The sequence below is a fragment of the Camelus ferus genome, chromosome 6 (assembly GCF_009834535.1).
Source record: "Camelus ferus isolate YT-003-E chromosome 6, BCGSAC_Cfer_1.0, whole genome shotgun sequence".
NCBI lineage: Eukaryota > Metazoa > Chordata > Mammalia > Artiodactyla > Camelidae > Camelus > Camelus ferus.
In genome coordinates this window covers 74913044-74934662 of record NC_045701.1, presented here as the reverse complement: position 1 = coordinate 74934662, position 21619 = coordinate 74913044, and the positions used below count along the sequence as shown (strand labels likewise).

Below are 21619 nucleotides of genomic sequence, written 5' to 3'. Positions count from 1 at the left end.
TCCAGTCCAGAAATTATCATGTTTTTAATCTGAATGACTCTATCTTCATTTCTCAGTATTTCACTTTGATAATTCTTTATATCTAAAAATTGTTTCATTTCTGCCTCATTGTGTTTCATAGTTTCTTGTTCTTTTAAAAATGATACCGAGTGCTTTTTACTCCTTCCTTCAGAAAGACAGGATGGTGTATTCAAGAGTGCAGGCTCCAGGCGCAGCCTGCCCCTGGAATTGAATTCCAGCTCTTCACATAGCAGACTTACCCTCACCCTTTAGACAAGGTACTTAACTTGATCATGCCTCAATTTACTCATCAGTAGAATCAGGGTAATGTAAATATTTACCTTATAGTAAATAAACCTTATATACTCTGTTTCCAGAGTTGTGCGTAAAATGTATGAGTTACTTCATGTAACATGTTGAGAACAATGCCTCGCACATAGTAAGTTTCTAGTTACTGTTGACTCTCTTTATTAGTAGTGGACACCATCACCTTCACCATCACCTTCACCATCACCATCACCACCACCACAGTATCATTATTTCTTCGATTATGATAAGTTTATCACTTAAAAAGTGTCTTTCACAACTCTCTATACAATTCTAATCTGAAGGAAATTCATATTCTGAATGTCAGTTTTGCTGAGCAGCTTTATAGCATGAGATTTTTTTTCAGGTGTTTTTGAGTTTGAGGTTGAAAAGCTCATTTTGATTTGTTGATTATTGCTATTATTTTCTCACTCTCTCCCTCTACATTACCCGCTTCCTGTGTGACAGTTTTTAGTTACCTCTATCCCACTTTCCCACATCACCTCTGATAGTTGATTCTAGGAAGATATTGGCTGATTCATATCCAATTACCCAGCCCCTCAGCTACTCTGTTGCTTCCATTTGTAAGGTGTGTCTGTGTCCTTCAGCTTTAGTGGGCCTCACAGCCTCAGGCAACATTAGGCAGTATTTTCCACTGGCCTCCTTTCTAACGTCTGTAGTCCTACCCCAAGTTTCTGGCTTCAAGCAAAAATGTTGGGCCCATTTTCCTACCTTGAATGAGTACTTTGGGTCCTCCTTACCTGTAGGAACTGTACTCCCTGTCTGCCACCTGCTTCATGATCTGGAGCCAAACTGGTGTGTGGCTTCATCCATGCTCATTATTGGAGGGCTGTGAGGTTTCATGTTCATGGAAATGGTTACCTTGTTTGGGGCCCCGAATATGGTATGGACTTTCTGGTTTCTTGTTTTTGTATATTGCTTATCACTGGTGTGTTTTTATAACAACGGGGCAGTCAAAGCCTGAAATGACTGCCATCCTGGTTGGAAGCTCTTTAGTGCCTTCTTTTATCTACCTTGTTTCTTCTCCCTTTTGTGAGGTTGACTTTGTTGTTAGCCACTTGTTACTCCCTAATCCTTCTACCCTACTTTTGTTTTCTCCTTGGACTCATGGTACATTGTATTTATGTCTTTATTTGGATATTCTTATCCTTCCCACTAGAACATACATTCCAGAAGGACAGAACTTTGTTTTGTTCCCTCCTAGGTTTCTGTGATCTTAAGAAGTTCCTGTTATTTATTCAGTAGGTACTTAATAAACATTTGTAGAGTCAAGGAATAAATGGTGGTGTTTCTTCCTGAAATGTTTAATCATTATTGGATTTGTATTTAATGTGTGCCTGTGACTCTGTTAACTTCTCACAGAATAGTGGTCCTGACTGGGGAAGCAGACAGGGCACGTGACCAGAGACCTGTGAGTCACACTGATTTCCTTGGGAATTAAATCTTTCCTACATCCTGGTAGATAGATATTACCAAGACCTTTCTTATTTATCATACCCCAGAATCAAATCTGTGAGATCCTGGTGTCAGAACTCCAGCACTTTGCCCATATGCTGGAGTCAGGTCCTTCTCTTCCTTTATTTCTTCCTCTAGTGTCAGCAGAACTTGGAAATTTAACCTGTGCTTGTCCTTCTTCCTTACCATATTATTGTTTTATCTGTTTTATTTATGTATGTATTTACTTTTAACTTTAATTCAGTTTATTTAAATTATAAAGAGACAAAGTTTACTTACTTCTCTCACTCCCCCATCTCCTCACATCTGGCGGTACCAGTCTGTTTTTTGGATCTATGAGTTTGGTTTTTTTTAATGATTCCACATGTAAGAGAGATCACAGTCTTAATCCATTTTGAGTTAATTTTTGTGTATGACATGATAGTGGATGAGTTTCTTTTTCCTTTTTTTGCACATGGCCATCCACTTTTCCCCAATCCATTTATTGAACAGGCTGTCCTTTCTCATTGTCTATTTTTGCCTCCTTTATCATAAATTAATTGACCATATATACATGATTTTATTTCTGGGATCTCTATTCTGTTCCACTGATGTATGTGTCCATTTTTATGCCACTGCCCTAGTGTTTTAATTACTATAGCTTTGTAACACAGTTTGAAATTAGGGAGCATGATATGCCTCCATCTTTCTTTTTCTTTTTCAAGATCACTAGTGATTTATAAAAAGGATTACTCAGGGCTTTATCCTGGGGGCACAGATCACTCCTTTCTGCTGCTTATTATTATGCAAACTTGATTGAATTAGCTTAATGGAGTTGTGAAATTACAACCACCTTGGTGGTTGTCCTCTCTTGATTTTTTTAATAATTGTTTTATTCTAATGTTGGAAAAGCCCTAGAATTTCTCATACCTCCAAGGTAATTTTCTTCTGCCCTCTTTTGGATAGTATTTGGTCTTCTGTTTCTCCCTTATTCCAATTCCATCAACTTTAAATGTTGCGATAATTCCTCACGTTCTGGTCAATCTATGACATGCTTTCTGATTTCTTGTGCTGGTATAGCTGTATCTTTCTCTTTTTTATTTACTTGACTTCATAACTGTCATTTCATTTTATGATCTGGGGCCTGGAGCAGAAAATGGTGCATTTTCTCGGCTATCTTGGTTCAGTTCTCCTACTTTCTTTTAATTTTGTTTGAAAAAAGGATCTTTTTATTTCTGTCTAATATAAGGCACCTGAATCTGTTCAATTTTTCTTTTTTCTTTTTTTTTTTTCCGAGGAGAGATTAGGGAGCATAGAGTAACCATTTAGACAGGATTTGGAAATTGGAGTTGCTTATATCCTATGTTTTCTTCAGGCTTAACCTGTGAATTATCTCTTTTTTCTTTTGTTGGAGTTTAAAACTTCTGCTTTTCTACTCGCTGCCTAAGGATGTATATGCTAGCGTGAGTTTGATTTTTTCCCCATCACTAGCCATAGTACCTGACAATAAAGGGGTGAGCGCTGAAGCCAAGAGAGTCATTAAACCTGGGGTCTCTCCTTTTCTTCTTCCAGTCTCTTCCCTGTACCCTTTCCCCCAAGTTAATTAACTTCCGTGCTTCCTGACCATCACCAATTAATTGGATATTTCTTTCCTTTAATCTCATGTTGTTAGTTTTTCTGTTGGTGCCATCAGGAAATGCTCACTTATTTGTTTTAACATATGGTCAGGTTTCAGGTCTGTATCAGATGCCCACAGACCTCTAGCTAATTAAAACACACCTGCCTTTGACCTACCTGCACTATGTAGGCATGTTCCATGTGCCACTTGGGAGTTGGCTTTTTTGGTGTGCTGTTAGAGTAAATCCATTTTAAGTTTGTAGGTTTTTACTATTCTCTCTGGTTTTAAACCTAGCCAGCAGAGGTGTTTATTCTTTGGTTTCCTTCCAGCTGTTAAAGTAAACCTACTTTTAAGGCTTGTCTAAGTTACTAGTTACATTAATGAGATACATATGCTGCAGTCAGATCGTCATCACCAGTGTTCATAGAAGGAAAGCTGAAAATGCAGAATCATGTTTCCATCTTTCCAGAGTCAGTTCCGACAGCTGAGAAGGGATATTTGCCATACGGTACATTTCTTTTTTTTTTTAGCATCAAATCAGCTGATACGCTATATGGTCCTGATTTTAAGCATGCTCTCACCCAAACACTTCTTTTTAAAAATTATGCTGACTTTAGGTTATGAGCCTGTCTCCAAAGTAAGATAGACGTTGGCTTTGAATCCCATCTCTTCTGCTTTGTGACTCAAGCAATGAATTTTTCCTCTCGTGGCCTGTTTTTCCTCATCCGTAAAATGGAGATGATAATGCCCATGTCCTAGAGCTGTTGTAAGCAGTTGTTTAGCACATTGTCCACTGGGGTCAGTAATTAATGCAGGATTATTCTCATTGCCCTCATTTCCTCTTCCTACTTTCTCTTTGTTTAGTCAGAACATCAGCTTGCTGGCTACATCCCTGTGATCGCTCTGTCCCAGCTTGCTTGTTGTTTAATTGCCTAACTTGTGTTCTGGTGCTGTTGTTTCTTCAGAATCTATTCAGTCATTTTTGAGCCCTGTCAAGGGTCAGTTTTGATCTGAGCTCTGTCTTTCCCTCTGTCCCCTCTGACTTCTGCTGACAGGAGGTGTTAGGGCCATCCCTTCACCATCTTTCCAGAACATCTCGACTCAAGGGCATCTCCAATTTCCAGTTGTTAAGTGCTACCTAGGTCTCTATCCCTACGTCCATCATTTAAGTCAGCCTGTATTCCAGGTTGTATAGCTAATTTTCCGCATTTCTACTTGGAAGTACACATTTTCCAAGAAGGGTGGTGAGAAGATTGATTTAGTATCTTTCTACCAGTGGTGGATACAGTTACACTGGGGGCTGCTTTGAATGGAAGTACAGAAAGACGGGATGAGCAGTGCAGAGTAGGAGTTACCAGGTATGTTTTGCACTGGAGCAACCTCTAAACCCTGACATTACAATGAATGAAGAGCAATGTTGATGCCAGCCGTATAGTAACAGTGCTGAAATATGGAACGAGAATGAGATTTGAAGTCAGTCCTGTCAGAGATATTTGTGGTGAAATTGAGCACTGCAGTTTCCTGGGACTCTTGCTTTGGGCCTGAGCCCCTGCTTCTTCTCTTATGAGGAAGCAGAGGGAAATGACACCAGCCTCCTGGAGCTGGTAAGAGAATTCAGTGGAATCATTCAAAGTACCTGCGACAGTGCCCGGCACAGAGGAGGGGGCTGCGTAAGCACTGAGGTCATTGCTGCTGCCCTGACTTCTGTTGCTGCTACTTTTGGGGGATTTGTTGTTGTTGTTGTTGGTACGTAGATAAGAAAGAGTTCTTTACAAAAGTATGGAAGCATTTTGTATCCTGACTGGTGAACAGGGTAAAGCAAAATGTCCAAAAACCTATATACGTTCAGTGACTGAAATTAAAATTTTATTCTAGCAGTAGATTTTAATACTGTTGTAAAATTTCTGCTGCTGCTCCTTGGGGAAAGATTATATTGCCTGGTCCCATGGATATCAGGTTGGCCCTTTGACATTAGGCTCTATCCTGTTGAAATCAAGAGAAGCCATGTTAGTTTTAACCAATAAAATGTGGATACAAGTGACATGAATTACTTTTAAAGAGAAATTTTAAAAGCCAGATTGCAGTTAGCAGTTTCTCTTTTGGTTCCTTCTGTTTTAAAGCTGGCAGCCCAGAGAGAGGCTGGCCCCTCAGCCTGGAGCATATAATGAAGATAGCACAGAGCATGATAAAAATAATCCTTAGTCACTCATGATATTGGGATTGTTTATTGATGCAGCACAGCCTACCATAGTAGCAGAATTATCTTGTTTTGTATTTCAGACATTCAAAAATATCATTGTCAAAGTTGATAAGAGAGAAGTCAACTATAGAATTATACTGTACAGTACAGAAGCCACTAGCCACATTGCAACTATGTAAAACTGAATAAAATTAAAATTTCAGGTTTTCACTTGCACCTGCCACATTTCCAGACTCAACAGCCACATGTGACTAAGAGACTTCCATGCTGAACAGCTCTAGTTCATTTCTATTACCACAGAAGGTTCTACTGGACAGTGTCGTATAAATATCAGTGTGGTCCCTAAGACCTGTCTGAGGCTAGCTCAGGGACATGTCTAATGTTTTATTTTTCCTCTTTCAGTGTTTAAAAAAGCATATTACCCCACCGTCTAATTATTACATATGTGAAAAGTATAGTACATGCTAAGTTGCAGATTATAATTACAGTTTACCCTTTTTTCCCCCAGCCTTTATAATGTTGCAAATCCTCCATTCAACTGCATGCTATCAAATTAAATGCTTTATATTATTGGATAGACAAAGTAGAGATTGACTTTGGTGGTTCGTCTTGATCCTTGCAAAGTCTAAAGTTATAATGAAAAACAATGCATTAAGGATAGTTGATTTTTAAAGAAAATTTGTCATCAGTCATTAATCAGAAAAGGTAGTAAAGTAACCTTCTCTAGAGACTGAAATCTTACTTATTTTTAGATATAAATTTAATTTTAGACTTTAAAATTTAGTATTTGAAAGTATGCTTAATATTTTCTAAACAGGAGCAGAGTTAACTACTGTAAAACATGTAAGTCAGCCACCTTCCATGACATAAAGTGATTAGACTAATTTTCCTAAATATTTTAGTGCCCACAAGTGATGTATAGTCCCAGTTTAAATTAATTAATTATTTATTAATTATTATTACTTGTTTTTCAGCGAATATTATCCTCTGATGCTGGAGTCATTTGAAACCTCGTCACTGTTGTTTCTCATGCATTCAGCTCAGATTAAGTTGCTTGTATCTAAAAATCTTGTAGTACTACCAAATTGGAAAAGAGCATTTGGCTAAGCAGCCAGAAAGCTTCTAGCTCTGCAGATGGAAGATTTGATAGAAACTGAGTGATATTGTTTCAGCCCAGTGTGTTCTGTATAATTAAGCAATTGATGTTCTTTAGTCCATTAAACAATTTCATCCACCCTCCCCAACACTGCTTTGAATTCATAGTGTGTTGGTTATTCTGATCATTTTTTAAATCTCATTAGTTGGAGTTGCAAGGCAGCATTAGTGAAAATTTTGAGTTGTGAAGTATAAAGCATTATCGCTTAATACATATAGTAATTTGAAGTCAAACTGCCCAGGAAAAAATTAAAAAAAAAAAACAACCTTCTTTAATGAAAAGATAAAATTACAATTTCACAATATTTTCTTAAGCAACAATGTTAGTTTGTATTTACAGCTTATTTGAATGTATCTAGGTAACAAGTGCATCTGAAGTTCTTGCAAACAGTTTGATCTCTCAGTTACATAAATATTCAGCAAAACAACGTGCACTCTTTTTGTTGTTATTCTTAAGCGAGAGTCTTCAGTTTACTATCACAAGCAAAAACGTATCTGCAATTAAAATAGATTCAGGACTTTGGACCACCAGGCAGAGCAATTTCCTGCTTCCTCTGTGGTTGTTCAGGGCCTCTTGTGCCTATGAAGTATGTACATTGATGGTGGCTCTGAGATCCCGGGGTGATCCTAGTAATGACAAGTATTAGTACAACAAACTAGGACACTCTGGTTTGAAACAGATGGAAGTAATGCCTTCGCCCTGTTGACAGTGGAATAGAAGAAGAGGAAAGAAAGATTGATGCTACTGCTGCCTCTGGTGGGGGTGCACTTTTTATTTAATCCTCTTTTTATAATACTTACTGGTTCCGATTTTTAACCCCATATTTCTGTTTCATTAAGTGACCAAGTCTTAGTTCTGGCAAATGATCTTTCATTCAGCAATTAAGCCTCCACTGAACCTTGCTTAGTGTTTAGCACTGTCCTGGGTTTTAGGGGCTTCCTTAGCCATTTTCACATTGAAATGTTTTAAATATGTGAATCTCCCTCCATGACTTCATGTTTCAAATGAATACCATCATTCTGCGATCTAATGTGCAAAATTCATAACTTGGTACACAATTTCTCTACTACCTGACACTGTCATCAGCTTGACCCCAGGCTAATTCGTTTTTATCTGAGTCCACTTTTTTCTTTCAGCTTCTTGAAGAAACTGAATACTGACGACACTAATTTTTCCATAGTCCGAAAATGAGACCAGTAAGTTAATATGAAAAGAGTTTTAAATGAAAAGTATTCCTCTACCAGACAAAGCAGTAGCATCAGTCTTGCCTCTTCTGCTTCGTTTTCAATGATGCTTTTTTTTTTTTTTTACAAGAAAAGTCCAAGAGGTTTATTAGACAGGCTATGGCAAAATAAAAAATGATCAATGACAATAACAACCATGTTGTATCAGCCAAGTGCCACTTGGCAGGATGACGCCATCCTGAGAGACATCCCTGGGCTCACATTTTCTAGTGGGCTGCTCAATTTAAGACCCTAACACAAAGGGATTCCAGACACCACTTGGAAAGTAAGTGGCTTTGAAAGTCCCCCTACTCTTAACTAATACAGGGTTGGGGTGGGATTTAAGCTATTCCTGGTATGTGTGCTTTCTGTAGAAAGACACGAGGAAGTCAGTGGATACGAATATGTATTTTATTTTTTCCAACTGAAGAAACAATTAAAGAGGTTGGGTAGAACTTTTAAAAAATTGATAATCTGGACAAAATCTCTCTCTCTGTTTCAGGATATATGTTTAAGGAAAATTCCAGAGACACAGAAAAGCCAAATGGCTAAAAAAATTGGGCTTCACTTTATTGCCTCTCCTGTGACTTTGGCATTGTTATATAACATTTCTGATTCTCGGTTTCCTCTCAGGCATAAATAGTGGATAAAAATAATACTGTATACCTTATAAAACTGTTGTGCAGGTTAACTGTACTTAGCATAGTACCTAAAAATAACAAACATTTAGTAAATGTTATTGTTGACACATTCGAGGCGACACGACAATGATCTGTTAATGCTTTTAAATTGCTATTCAGCACGTGTTTCTCTATACCTAAATCTGATGTAGGCTAAATTTGTGTTTGTTATGGACTCTTCTAGATTTATCACTGCAATTATAAAATCTGATAGAAGAACTAATTTTATGTTCTGTATAATTGGCAAGAATGTCGAATGTAGAAAATGGCACATAACTCAAGAATAACAGTCATTATATGGGTGTCAATTATTGCATTTGTGTCTCTGAACTAATTGATATGATATAATAAGCAAATAATATTTTAACATATAATAAGTTGGCATGTTAGTTCAGGTGATATGTACAAACTGAAGATTTTTAATTTTACAAAGGCAAAATATAGACAAAGTATTTGAAGTGCTGTGAGCCCCATCCTGTTATTTAGACCTCTTCATATCTCAAAGCCAGATTTTATTCTGTCTTTGAGGGATTTAGAATATTTGGGTACAGAAGAGGAGAAAATACAGTACTGAGAGACTGAAGATGTTACTATCTTGATAATTCATGGTATCTTTAATGTGCATAAAAGACCTCCCCATCCATTTGTAAGCATTTGTCACATGCCTCAAATTTGCAATCTCTGATAAACACAGCCTTTAGAATACACTGTGTGGCTCTGAGAACACTGCAGTTAAATAGTCTTGGATTCTGGGAAAGTTTAGGGTTGTCCTTCTGTAAAAGGACTCTCAAACCACCTGATAAAGGGCATGGGTAGTCAGAATCCATCGTCGTAATTGAGGAATCAAAAGTACTGCTGATTTGTCTTGTAACTGCACATCTGACTTGGAAAATGGGTGTCATCATTATTTAGGATAGTTTTACATGAATTTTTAAAAAGCAAATGCTGCTAATGAAATGCATACCTGATTCAGTAGTTTCTGGTGTAACAGATTGATACTGGCCTGTTCTATTAGTGCAAATGTAAATGTTATCATCACATTCCAGTGATAATACCATAATTATTTAGATCAGCAAGTGCTTTTCATTATATTTAGTATAATCATTTCAAATTTTTAAAGGGGTAGAGCTTCCCAGCTGAGTAAATTGGGGAATTGTAGACATCGCTCAGGGTTGTTACATGAAGGGAAGCCATAAATGATGGCAGTGCTGCCGTGGTTTTTCTGGTTACATACCAGTGCATGCATGTCATCATTCACTGAACAAGTATGTAAGCTGCATTTATTATGTGTCAAGTCCCACACCCTCAGGAAGTGTACAGTCTGGTGGAGAAGACAGACCCTTGAATAGGTAATAGTAATTGATTGTAACATAATGTTAAGATGAATTATTTTGATACGCAGAGGAACATTTTGGAACCTATGTTTTTTTCCTTGACTCTTCCTGTTGTGAGGCAAAATTATTACCGAATCTTGCCACTTTTCTCTTTAGTACATCTTTTCCAACAAAACTGTGACCTATCTGTACTTTATGACTTTTGTCTTAATGAGCAAAACTTATTTTCAGTTAAAAGATCTGCCCCTTCGGGAACTTTATGTTCATGTGGGTCACTTAACATGGAAACATGACTTTGTTGTACCGGCTGGTTGCTCCCTGAATGATGAGACCTGTCAGAGGTCCCATATGTAGCTTTAAGCATTACTTTGGGAACTGAATCCTCATCTAGCGTGGGAGACGATCTTTATAGCTAATATGATTTTGCCCATGGTATTCCCACATCAAAATAGCTCTTTATATACTGCACGAGCCAGGTTTTGTCAGTTGGCTTAATCAGCCATACCTAGTCTGCTCGCAAGGGTGCCACATCTGTTATACCTATTGTCACCTTTCAGGGAGGAATCTGCATCCTTCTTAGTTTAACATGTTACAGACATTCTGTATCTATAGCAGTGTTTAAAAAACTGCATTACTAGTTGCATCTAGCCTTCACATCTCAACAGTGATTATCCTACTTTTTCAGTATTATCTTTGAAATATAGTAATAGTTAATTTAAGAATAAATATGCAAGCTGCCTGGGTCCAAGTGACACACTGTGAGTCTCTTAAAAGGAGGAAGCTGGCAACTCTTCTAGAAATCTGATCATGTCACTGGGCCAAGAATTGGCTTTGATAAATTCTTTATTCATTCGAGACTGTGGATGAACAGCTGCCTTTCAAATGTAGCCAAGGGAAATTTGCTGACAAGCATAAATATGAATAGGGCAATAAAGCTTTCAAACAAAGACAACAAAAGAATGTTGATGCAAAACCTAAGAAGACTCAAAACCAATTTCCTCTTTCTCATTTTCTAGATCCCTTACTATAATTCTTCTATAGTTGCCATGCCCATAAGCAATGTCAGATCAAAAATGACAAATTACCTCTTTTAAACTTGTACTAGGTGAATTAAAAACCAATTAACTTTTCGTTTTTCCCCCCATATTCTTGGAAGATCTAAATTATCAATCTAAAGTACTTTGCTTTGGTGATAGCTTTTAAAAACTTAAAATATACACAGTAATATGAGACAAAATGTTCGGTGAGACTTTCAACTTCATCTCGGTTTACTCAAAAGTTCTTGTCTTCAAAAAAGGATTTTTAAAGGTACATTTGATTGTCTTGCTTGACATCAGTACATACCACCTGTTAGTTTGTTTGGTTAGAAAAGATCTCTTGTTCTTGCTCAAAACTGACCTTTGGCTGCCTTATTAAAAAGAGTTTCGAACTTCCCTTTTTCCCTCCCTTCCTTCCATAAGGCTTTTTACATGTTTGTTTCCTAGTATTAATGGGAATTGCATGTCTATGGTGTACATTAAGTGCAGCTACTTCTTTATGTCATTTCCCTGAAAAAATCTTGATCTCCATTTAATGGCCACCAGATATAAGAGCAAAATAGATTTCTGCCTTTTGAGAAAAAGGAGATGCCACCATTTTTAAAAAATTCAATTTATTCTTAGAAAATGAATGGATTTTCAACTTAGCCAAACCTGGCTGAGTGGTTTAGCGCTATTTACACCACATTAAGGTTAGGCCAGGACAGCTCAGAACAGGAAAGGTCTGTCTGAGTGAGCTTAGGTGGACTATAGGCCAGTAAAAAGAAATGGGAACCTGGATATTAGGTAATGACCAGAGGAGGGGAATTTAGTAACATGCTATAAATATTCATTCTCGTCTCTTTCTTCGTTACCAAAAGTTAAATTTGGACTGGGTTTTCTTTTGATTTTGTTTTAAGTATGCATATTCACAACTTTCCCATTAGATTTAGGTAGAATAGAGCTAAATTTAATATACTCCAGAGGCATATTAGAACTTGTCACATTTAGTGTCTGAATAATTCCATGGTTAAGAAGGGTAAGAACTTTTTAGCTGGAAAAAGAAAAAGGAGTTCCATCTTTTCAGTCCAATTTATTTTCACCGAGCACTCTAATGTTCTACCCTTGGTGGCATGCCCTTGCTTTCAACAAGGTTGAGACAGTCAACCTGTAACTCAAGCTATGGGAAGGAGAATGTTCAAAGCAGCAGAACTGTTGTCCTGAATGTGTTTTCTTTTATAAACTTGGATTTTTCAAGAAATACTTGAGAATCCTTCACAATTATTTCTATATTTATAGATATTTATATTGCTCTCTCCCTGCCCCTTACTAATTAAATCTCAATGGAGAGCTTTATTATAGAAAATTAACTTTGGGTTTTGCCAAAGATATAAAATTTCTCCTTAGGTTTTTGAAAGGTTCAAGTTTTCATCTGACTCTGTGATCGAATGAATGACACCGAGATTGGAGAAACAGCAGTATGCAACCCAGAAGCAGGAGGAGTAAGACAGGTTAGAAGGTCAGCAAAGTCTTGTCAGAGTAGATCTTATCAGTAGGATGCTTTCAGCTGCAACAAAAGGAAGATAGACTCAAATTGGCTTAAACAAAATGAAGGTTTTCCTTTGACTCACGTAACCCCAAAGCCCAGCATAGGTTTGTTGTCAGGAATCTGCTTTCATCTCTTCTCCATTTTCTCCTGTGTTACTCAGGATTTCTTCCAGGTGGTGGCAAAGGTAACCAACACCTTCCACGTGTCCTTCTACCAGCCATACAATCCCAGTGGTAAGATGCCTCTTTCCTGAACGTCCTAACAGAAGTTCTCTGCAGACTTCTCCTTAACTCAGTCAGCTGTCTTCCTGGGAGCCAATCCTTGTGGCCAAGAGGAAATTGTTTTATGAATGTCTAAGCCTGGGTCATGTGCTTACCCCTGGGCCTCTTAGGAGGATGCCAGGTAGACAAAGAAGGGGAGCTTGGAAGGAGAAAATCGGAGAATCGTAGAGGACACGTATGATTATTATGAAGGGCATGTGGTGAGTGCTAGACAGGAACAGGATACAGAAGCCACATTATGACCAGTCTTTTATGTGATTTAAGGATTTTGTACATTATTATAAATCTCTAATTGAAGAATGTACTGGGATATGACATTACTAGATTTATATTTTAATGAGATCACTCTGGCAATATAAAGAGGATAGATAGATGGTTAGCTAGAGAGAGAAATATAAATATAAGGATAGAGATATGGAAGTTACAATATTTTATTCCTGAATTCCAAAATATAATCTTGTGTAATCCCCCCTCCCATCCCTCTGCCTAGATTTGGCAATCAGGTCTAGATATGAAATATGAAATAATAAGGGCATAAATAGGGGTAGAAACAATTCAAATACATTAAGGGTTTGGATGTGAGTGTATGTGAACAAAGAACCAACAGGAATTACTAACTCATTTAAGAGAGTGAAAGAAGAAAGGGACATTTATTTAGACTGTGTGACTGAAAATTGTGGTGCCATTTAGAGAAAAAAATAATTTTGATGTCAGGTATGTGATAATTTGCACAAATTGCATCTTCAGAACAGTTAGAACATAAGCTCAAATGGTGAAAACTATAGTTTAGAAGAGCAGTTGCAGCTTATAGAGGGTATGTTAAAGCCCATCCACAGAATGGATGAAAGAAAAAAAAAAAAAAGCTCACAAAGAGAAAAGGAAAGGGTCAAGAATAAGACCTTGAAAAGTACGAACCTGTATGGGTGGGGAGAAGTGGGAAGAAGAGACTAAAAAGGTGTGAAAATACTGATCTGAGAGGTGGGTGAATACCAAGAGTAAAAAATCCAAAGAAAGTGTTTTAAGAAAGAGTAGTTGTATAAAGTACCTTAAGAAAGTTAGAGATGAAGGTTGAGGAAAAGGAAGGGACATTACATTTGGCAGTTAGATCACCACTGATATTTGAGAGACCATTTCAAGTCAAAGTACAAGAGTTAAATAGGTGTTAGGAAAGTGGAAACACCAAGTACTCTGTACTCTTTCAGGCAATTTTCAGGTGAGAGGAAATCTCTAAAGCTCTGTCGTTGGAATTCTTTCTAGGGACCTTATCTACTCCCGTGATTTCAACTACCATGACGATTTTCACACCCTTTACTCTAGCACAGGGTCTTTCCTAATCCAACCTATCACCAAATTAATTTTCTTAGACTTCTCTTCAATAAAGTCACTTCTTAAGGATCCTCAGTGGCTTCCCATCACTAAATGTAGAACGTCTAAGTGGTAACGTCTGGATTCAAGTCACCCAACCAGAGTCAGTCTAACTTTTACATGTTAATTTCTCATCAATCCCCTTGGTGAACATTAAGTTCTTCTTCACGCTCCCAGTATTCCAGCCAAATTGGATTTATGTTTTCTGATCATGTCCTGTGCTCTCCCCAGTCCAGCTAGTTGAGAATATATCAAGCACTCTCTTTCTAGAAACTTTCATTCATTTTTTTTCCCCACTTTTTCAGTCATTTGCTTGGCAAATCCATGAATGTTTACTGTGCACTGCTCAAGGTAGGGAGAAAGGAATAAATGGATGGGTAATGTACAGGAAGTGCAAAGATAAAGAAGACACAATTGCTGATAAGATGAGGCTTTGTATTGTATTTTTGTTCTTCCTTCACTACTAGATCTTGCTCTGTGGTCTGGCTTTACATTGAGTTTTGATATGACATCTTCCATGTTAGCTGTTTAACAAAGCAGGATATAGTATCCTCCTCAGAAATATCAATTTATTTCTCTTTCCTTTATTCACAAAAAACCTGCTCTCTATACTTCCTAATTTTATTCGTATTTTTGTACATGTATTTATGACGAATACACTTAACGTGAAATATACAAATAAGTGTACAGATATATTGGAACATATTGCTACCTGACCACTTCATTAGATTGGGTTTCTAAAACAATTCTTACTATTCCGTTGTCCCATTCCAGACATGATTTTTGAGTCTAACTCCTTTTATAAGACTTATTTCAAAGTAAACTATCTCTTGCAGAAAGTTTCCCCTAATTTCCCTCCCAGGTCTTTTCTTCTTCCTTTAAACTCCCACTGCAATTTATCTGCATCTTTCTGAATACCAATAATGTTCTATTAATATAATTTTATGTGTTAGGTGCCTCTTTTCCTAAAGTAGAACTTCCTTGGGAGTAAAGCCCATTTCTTTCCTCTCTAAGTAAGAGACTGAGTGAGTCGAGTATCTGTTGTGTAAGTGAGCCTCATTGATGAAACTGAGGATTTTGTTTTTGCCTCCATCTGTTCAGCTCTAAATTTCACAATGACTGTCACCCGTATTCTTAGTAAGATACGTAGATGTCCACTGGTGTTTATATAGTCCTTCCTTCACTTTTCCATGGTTTACTTTCTCCTATGAAATATTTAGCTCATTCTGAATATTGATTCACATAGTGTCTGATTTTAAATTTTTTTCCACTTATCCACATTTCAGGTCAAAATCCTCTCTGGCATGCTGATAAAAATCTCACCAAATTTTTCTTCCAAATAATGATGAGATAAACTTCCTTCCCTGCCAACAACCCATTTTGTCTTCATGTCCCTGGTTCAGAAACCTAACCCATTTTGTCTTCTGTCATCTGTGTAGCTAGTTCTTCACCTCCCATATCCCCCTTTCTATTTAAATGTCCTAGCCTTCAACTAAAAGAAAAAAAGAAAACTGTATCTGCCAAGCACTTCAGCTTCCTGTCTTGGGCTTCAGAGTCACTATCTGTATTCCATTTTTTTCTGGGCTATATTATTCATGGCCAAGTGAATCAGAAATGATAGATACCAGCCAGGGGGTTTGATAAGCCTTATCAGGTCATATATCTGATACTTGCTTCAGGAAAACAGTAAACTTTCTCGTTTGTCATGTCAGGCCTATAGAGCAGGATATCACCAATCACAAATACCCAGCTCTCCTTCCTGAGATTAAGAACTATATTCCTCAACTTTCTTTATTATTCTGTTAAACAGAGTCTTTCCCAATCTTTTTGAACATGACTTTCCGTAAGAAATGCACTCTTTGTCACTACCTGGTATACACACGTGTGTAACAATGGACACACATACACATGCATTGCACACACTTTTATGACTGAAACAAAATTCTCATGAAGCAATTCTTATGCCAGGATGTGATTTTTTTTAAATACTGTTCTGTGCATTCTGTGTCCTTACTAAGTGAAGAAACTTACAGAACACTGTACATTGATATAATGATCCACTAATGAGGTCACATCTCACAATAGGGATCACGTCAGATGACATTTAAAAGATTGCTTTTAAATCAAAAGGACTAGTTTCTCCCTCCATTCCAGTGGTTCCCAGAGGTTAATATGCATAAATATCTGGGGGGCTTTTTTTAAAATGCAGATTTTTGAGCCCCACCCCCCAAAGATTCTGATTTTATAATTGCAATGTGAGACGTTAGAATTAGCTGTTTAACAGTTTCCCCCATGTAAACCCCATCCTAGTGTCCTGGAGATCAGAGTTTGGGCAGCTTGGCTTCTTTCTTTCTGAGGTTGCAGAGGCCCAGAGGCCCTACCGTTTCCCCTTCATCTTTTTGTTTCATACATCCACTCTCCAGTCTCTTTGCCAGTCTCACATTTCCTCTGCTGCGTTAGCATTTTTATTTCTTTTGGTTTTTATTCTTTGATTATTTAATTCTTTTATGCTCTCTAGATATCACATTCTTTGTCATAATCCAGAGCTTAGAGACATGCTCTTTCGACTTTTCTTTCTTTCTTTTTACTTCCACCAGATAGATTAGTATCAAGTAGAGCAGGTAAGATGATGGGGGTCCTCAGAAGACAAATGTCGCACCTGCCACTTCTTTGTGCACTACCTGTTAGTTGCAGGGGTGGGAGTGGGAAGGAGGGAAATTGGAGAGTGCAGTTTGAACCGCAGTTCTTCATATTTGTCTTTGGAGCCCACCCCCGTGACGCACCCACCCCATTTCCGTCTCCCTACCCTGTACATCTTTAGGAAACAGCTGCAGGGTCCTACCTGCTTGGCAGGCCCTTCCTCTGCAATTGCATGTCACCCTTATGGTTAAGCTGTCCTGCGTATTTGTTGCTGCTGCTGCTTCGTGTCATTATTTTACATTTTCTTACATCGGCTGGATCCACCTGGCTCCACTGAGCCAAACGCACTTTCCAAGCCTTTCGTAGAAATTCTAAGCCATGGTGGAAGCCCACTTGATACTATCTGTACTTTATTGTGAACCAGCTTATGTGTTACTTTATCATTGTTTTCTGTTTGCTGAAACTAGATCTTACCTTTCTTCTTGCAAAAATCATAAGGTGAGGTGAGGAGTATGCTGTTCATTTTCCTTTGATGATCCATTAATTTCCCTTTGATTAAACACTAGTGGTAGTGTTTAATACAATTTCATATTTAAACTATTATTTAATAAATGAAAGAATGAGTTAACAGATGAACTTCTACAACTCTATTTTTTTAAGTTTATAAATATGTAGATACTCTTTTACAGATTTCTTTTATTAATTGATATTTCCATTAGCATACTTTTATTTTTATGCACCCATCTTAGGATCTCTTTTAGGGAAAGATTGAAATAGACATTACTTTAATAAAGTAAGTAAAGACTAGCAAAGAAGGACTGATGATGTAAGTTTAGTTTGGTACATTTTCAGTTGATAAATGAACATCATAGTTTAGGCTTTGATTCATAATCATGTATTCTTTGCAACATCTAATGAAGTCTCTTCCAGCATCTCACCCAAATATCTATCAAGCTCCTTACCAAGACAAAAATTACCAGTAATACTAAAAACCAAGACTAACAGATAACCTAATTAGACAACCTAATACGAAATCTAGAATTAAACTTTGTAAGCATAAGGCAGGTAAAAATGAATTGAGGAAAACTGAATCATGCTTTACTTCTTTGATTAAACACCTACCTCCCCTTCCCCCGAAAAGAGGTAGGAAGAAAGACACTTTTCCTCTACCTTTTCTCATAACTTGGAGACCCAGATTCTATAGTACCCATTAAACCAGTTAACTCTCTCACTCTCTGATTTTTGAGATAGCCATATTTCTGTGTCCACTGAGAAGCAGTAACTTCCAGAAATTAATTCATCAAGACATAAGAGGTGGGCTACTACGTGCATTATTTTGACCTATGTTCTGTTAGTAAAGATTGGAAAAATACTAAATCTAATTAAATTTAGAAGATAAGGAAATACAGTTTTCCATATACTCTGCTAGTTAGAGGGCCTGAGAACCAAGCAGTGAGATTAGGAGCAACGTCCACCTCAGGAAAACTGCATTACGTTAATGAATGCCTGCAAAATATTGTGAATCATATTCAAAGCAATAGATAGCAACTGGTTTTTTAACACAAGGTTGCTCAACCTCAGCACATAGATATTTTGGACTGTGTCATCCTTTGTTTTGGGAGACTGTGTTGTGCATTACTGGCTATGTAGCCATATTCGCGACCTTTACTTAGTGGATACCAGCATCTCACCTACTCTCCCCAGTCTCAACAGTCAAAAATATTTTCAGACATTGCCAAATGTCCCTTCAAAGCAAAATTGCCCCCAGTTGCGGTCCCACTGCAACAGTAGATCTCAAAGGGGCATGGTTGCATCTTGATAGCCATTGCCTTATTTAAGGATCAGTAAAGGAGAAGAAATCAATATGGAGTCTGTTTATAAAATACTATAGTTCAAGGAAAAGAAAATATTACTTGAAGGCTCAAAAAAAGCATGACTTTGAAAATGATGTACTTCAAGTTCCAGGAAAAAAAATAATTTTTAGACTGTTGGATGTACTGAACGCAATGCAGGGCCCTCAGGTGAGAGGTGTTGGAAAATAAGACACGTCATGCAGAGGAAAGGCTAGCAAAATGGAGTAAAAAGATGAAAGGAGGTAGGTAAATTGCATGGAAATTCTGACAGATTTTTTTTTAAGCTGATGATATACAGTGTTGGTGGGAGATAGTGATATGAGCATTCTTAAACTTTCCATGCAGTCTTTCTAGAGTGAAGTTTTCACATACACACACACACACACACACACACACACACACACACACACACACACATATATAAAAGGCCTTATAAATGAACATATTCCTTGGCCTACTTCTAAGAAATTGCTCTTAGGAAAGTGAAAAAATTTGTGAAAGATTTATATGCACGTATATTCATCTTAGTGTTATGATAATGAACATAGGGAATCAACATAATTGGCCAAAGGAGAGAACACTGAATAAGTTCTGGTACATTAAAATATGCCTGAACACAGTAGGCACTCAATAATATTTCTTGATTACATTCATAAATGTATTTAGTGGAATATTACACATCCATTTTTATATATATATATATATATACACACACACATACATATACATACATATACACGCACACACATTTTCATATATAAAGTTGTATGTTTCCTAAGTGCATGTGTATTTTATATTTAAGATGTATTCATTAAAGATCAATTCTGCTACTGATGTAGAAGAACTGTATTTTGATCAATTTGGACATCACCAGAACCCTTAATAGCCACTGTGCTTTTCTAACTTTATGCCTTTTTAAAATATATTTGTCTTTGCTTGGAGTATATTGTCTCCCAAGTCCTTCCACTAACTTTTACTTTTTTAAAAACAGACTTATTTTTGAAAGCGGTTTTAGATTCATAGCAAAAGTGAGTGAAAAGTACCTGAAGTACATAGCACATAGAGTTCCTGTGTACCCGCTGCTCCCACGCATGCATAGCCTCCCCTCTTTATCAAAGTCCCCAACCAGAGTGGTACATTTATTATAGTTGATAAACCTACATTGATAAATCATAATGATCCAGGATCTGTACTTTACATTAGGGTTTTACTCTTGGTGTTGTACACTCTATGGGTATTGAAAATTATACAGTGACATGTATCTACCCTTAGAGTGTCATACAGAGTTTTCACAGCGCTAAACATCCTCTTTGCTCTTTCTTTGTTCGCCCTTCTCTCTCCCTGACAATCACTGGTCTTCTTTCTGTTACCAGAATGTCACAGAGTTAGAATCATACAGTATATACTCTTTTGAGATTGGTTTCTTTCACTTTCTAATATGCATTTAAGGTTCCTCTCTCTTGTACTTTTATGGCTTGATAGCTCATTTCTTTTTAGCACTGAGTGAGATTCCATTGTCTGGGTGTACCATAGTTTATTTATCCATCCACCTGATGACAGGCATCTTGATTACTTCCAAATTTTGGCAATTATGAATAAAGCTGCTGTTAAAATCCCTGTGCAGCTTTTTATGTGGACATAAGTTTACAATTTACTTGGGTAAATACCAAAGAGCACAATCGCTGGATCGTATGGCAAGAGTGTGTTTAGTTTTGTAAGAAACTTCCAGATTGTCTTCCAAAGTGTCTATGGAACTTTGCATTCCCACAGTGAATGAGAATTCCCCTTGTTCCACATCCTTGCCAGCATTTGGTATTGTCAGTGTTCTTCACTTGTTTTAATTCCTTTGCATCTTAAATGCCCAATTTAAATTCTACATCCTACATAAGATTGCCTTAACCAACCTGTTAAATCGTAATACCTCCACATTTCATACTAAAATTATTATCTTCATTTTTACTGCAGGCTGCTAATTTCTTGTCTCATTTTTTTCCTATTAGAATATTAACTCTTTGGTGGCAGCAGCCATTTTTTTATGCAAGGTACAATACTTTAATGCATTTCTATAAAATATAAATATTAGCTAACGTTTAATGAATAAAATGGTGTTATATTTTCATGTATGAGTCATTCTAAAAAGGAAAAACATTTAGAAATGTGCTGATAATATATCTCAACTGCTTCATTTTTGTTGCGAATTGGGTAAGATAGTGTAATGTTTATATATAGTTCATGGAGTGATAGCTTTTTAGAGTGAAAGGCAACCTCATTAACTTTTTAACTTATCGATAAGGAATCTGGGATGCAAAGTGTTTTGATAATATAGCCCATGGCACGTAAGGAAGAGTTGTAATATGTCTCATTTCTCACCAATTGTAGTCTTTCCTCAAAACTTTGCTATTGCCCTCTCATTTTCACTGAATGAGATAGGATAAGTTTTGTTCCATGAAAATGGATTATTTCCCTAGAAAATGCAAATTGGTAATTGAAGAGTGTATTCTTGAATGTGTTCTACTTCATTGAAATAACAGTGTGAACTGTTTGTTACTGTGCCTCTTCTGTGTCTTTATTATCTGATTAATTAATTCACATGAGACATTAACTAAAGGCCAGTTGTTGTGACTCACATCCTTTCATTTTTGAGTGAGCTTAATTTTATAGAAATAAAGAGTGGTTAAATTATTACCTTAAAAGAAATGTTTTATATTAATACTATTTTGTGTCGTTTCATTGAGTTGAATGTTAACAAAAGAGGCTAAAATTAATAATGGTCATTACTAATTGCTTCTTTGAGATTTGAGCTTTGATCTCTCATTATTTTGTATCAGTGAGATTTCTGAGGAGAATAACAGTATCTTTTTTTGGAGATAACAGAAACAAGTGGTGATCTGGAAAATGCAGACAAAACAAAAAAGACCATTTCTCTTGACATACAAGAGAACA

At 36.9% G+C, this 21619-nt stretch overlaps 1 protein-coding gene across 7 annotated transcripts in view; it reads left to right on the top strand.

Annotated features, from left to right (window-relative positions):
• The window catches only part of CEP128 (centrosomal protein 128), a 357186-nt gene that overhangs the window by 217596 nt on the left and 117971 nt on the right, over positions 1 to 21619 (top strand). The gene's annotated exons all lie outside the window — the stretch shown is intronic.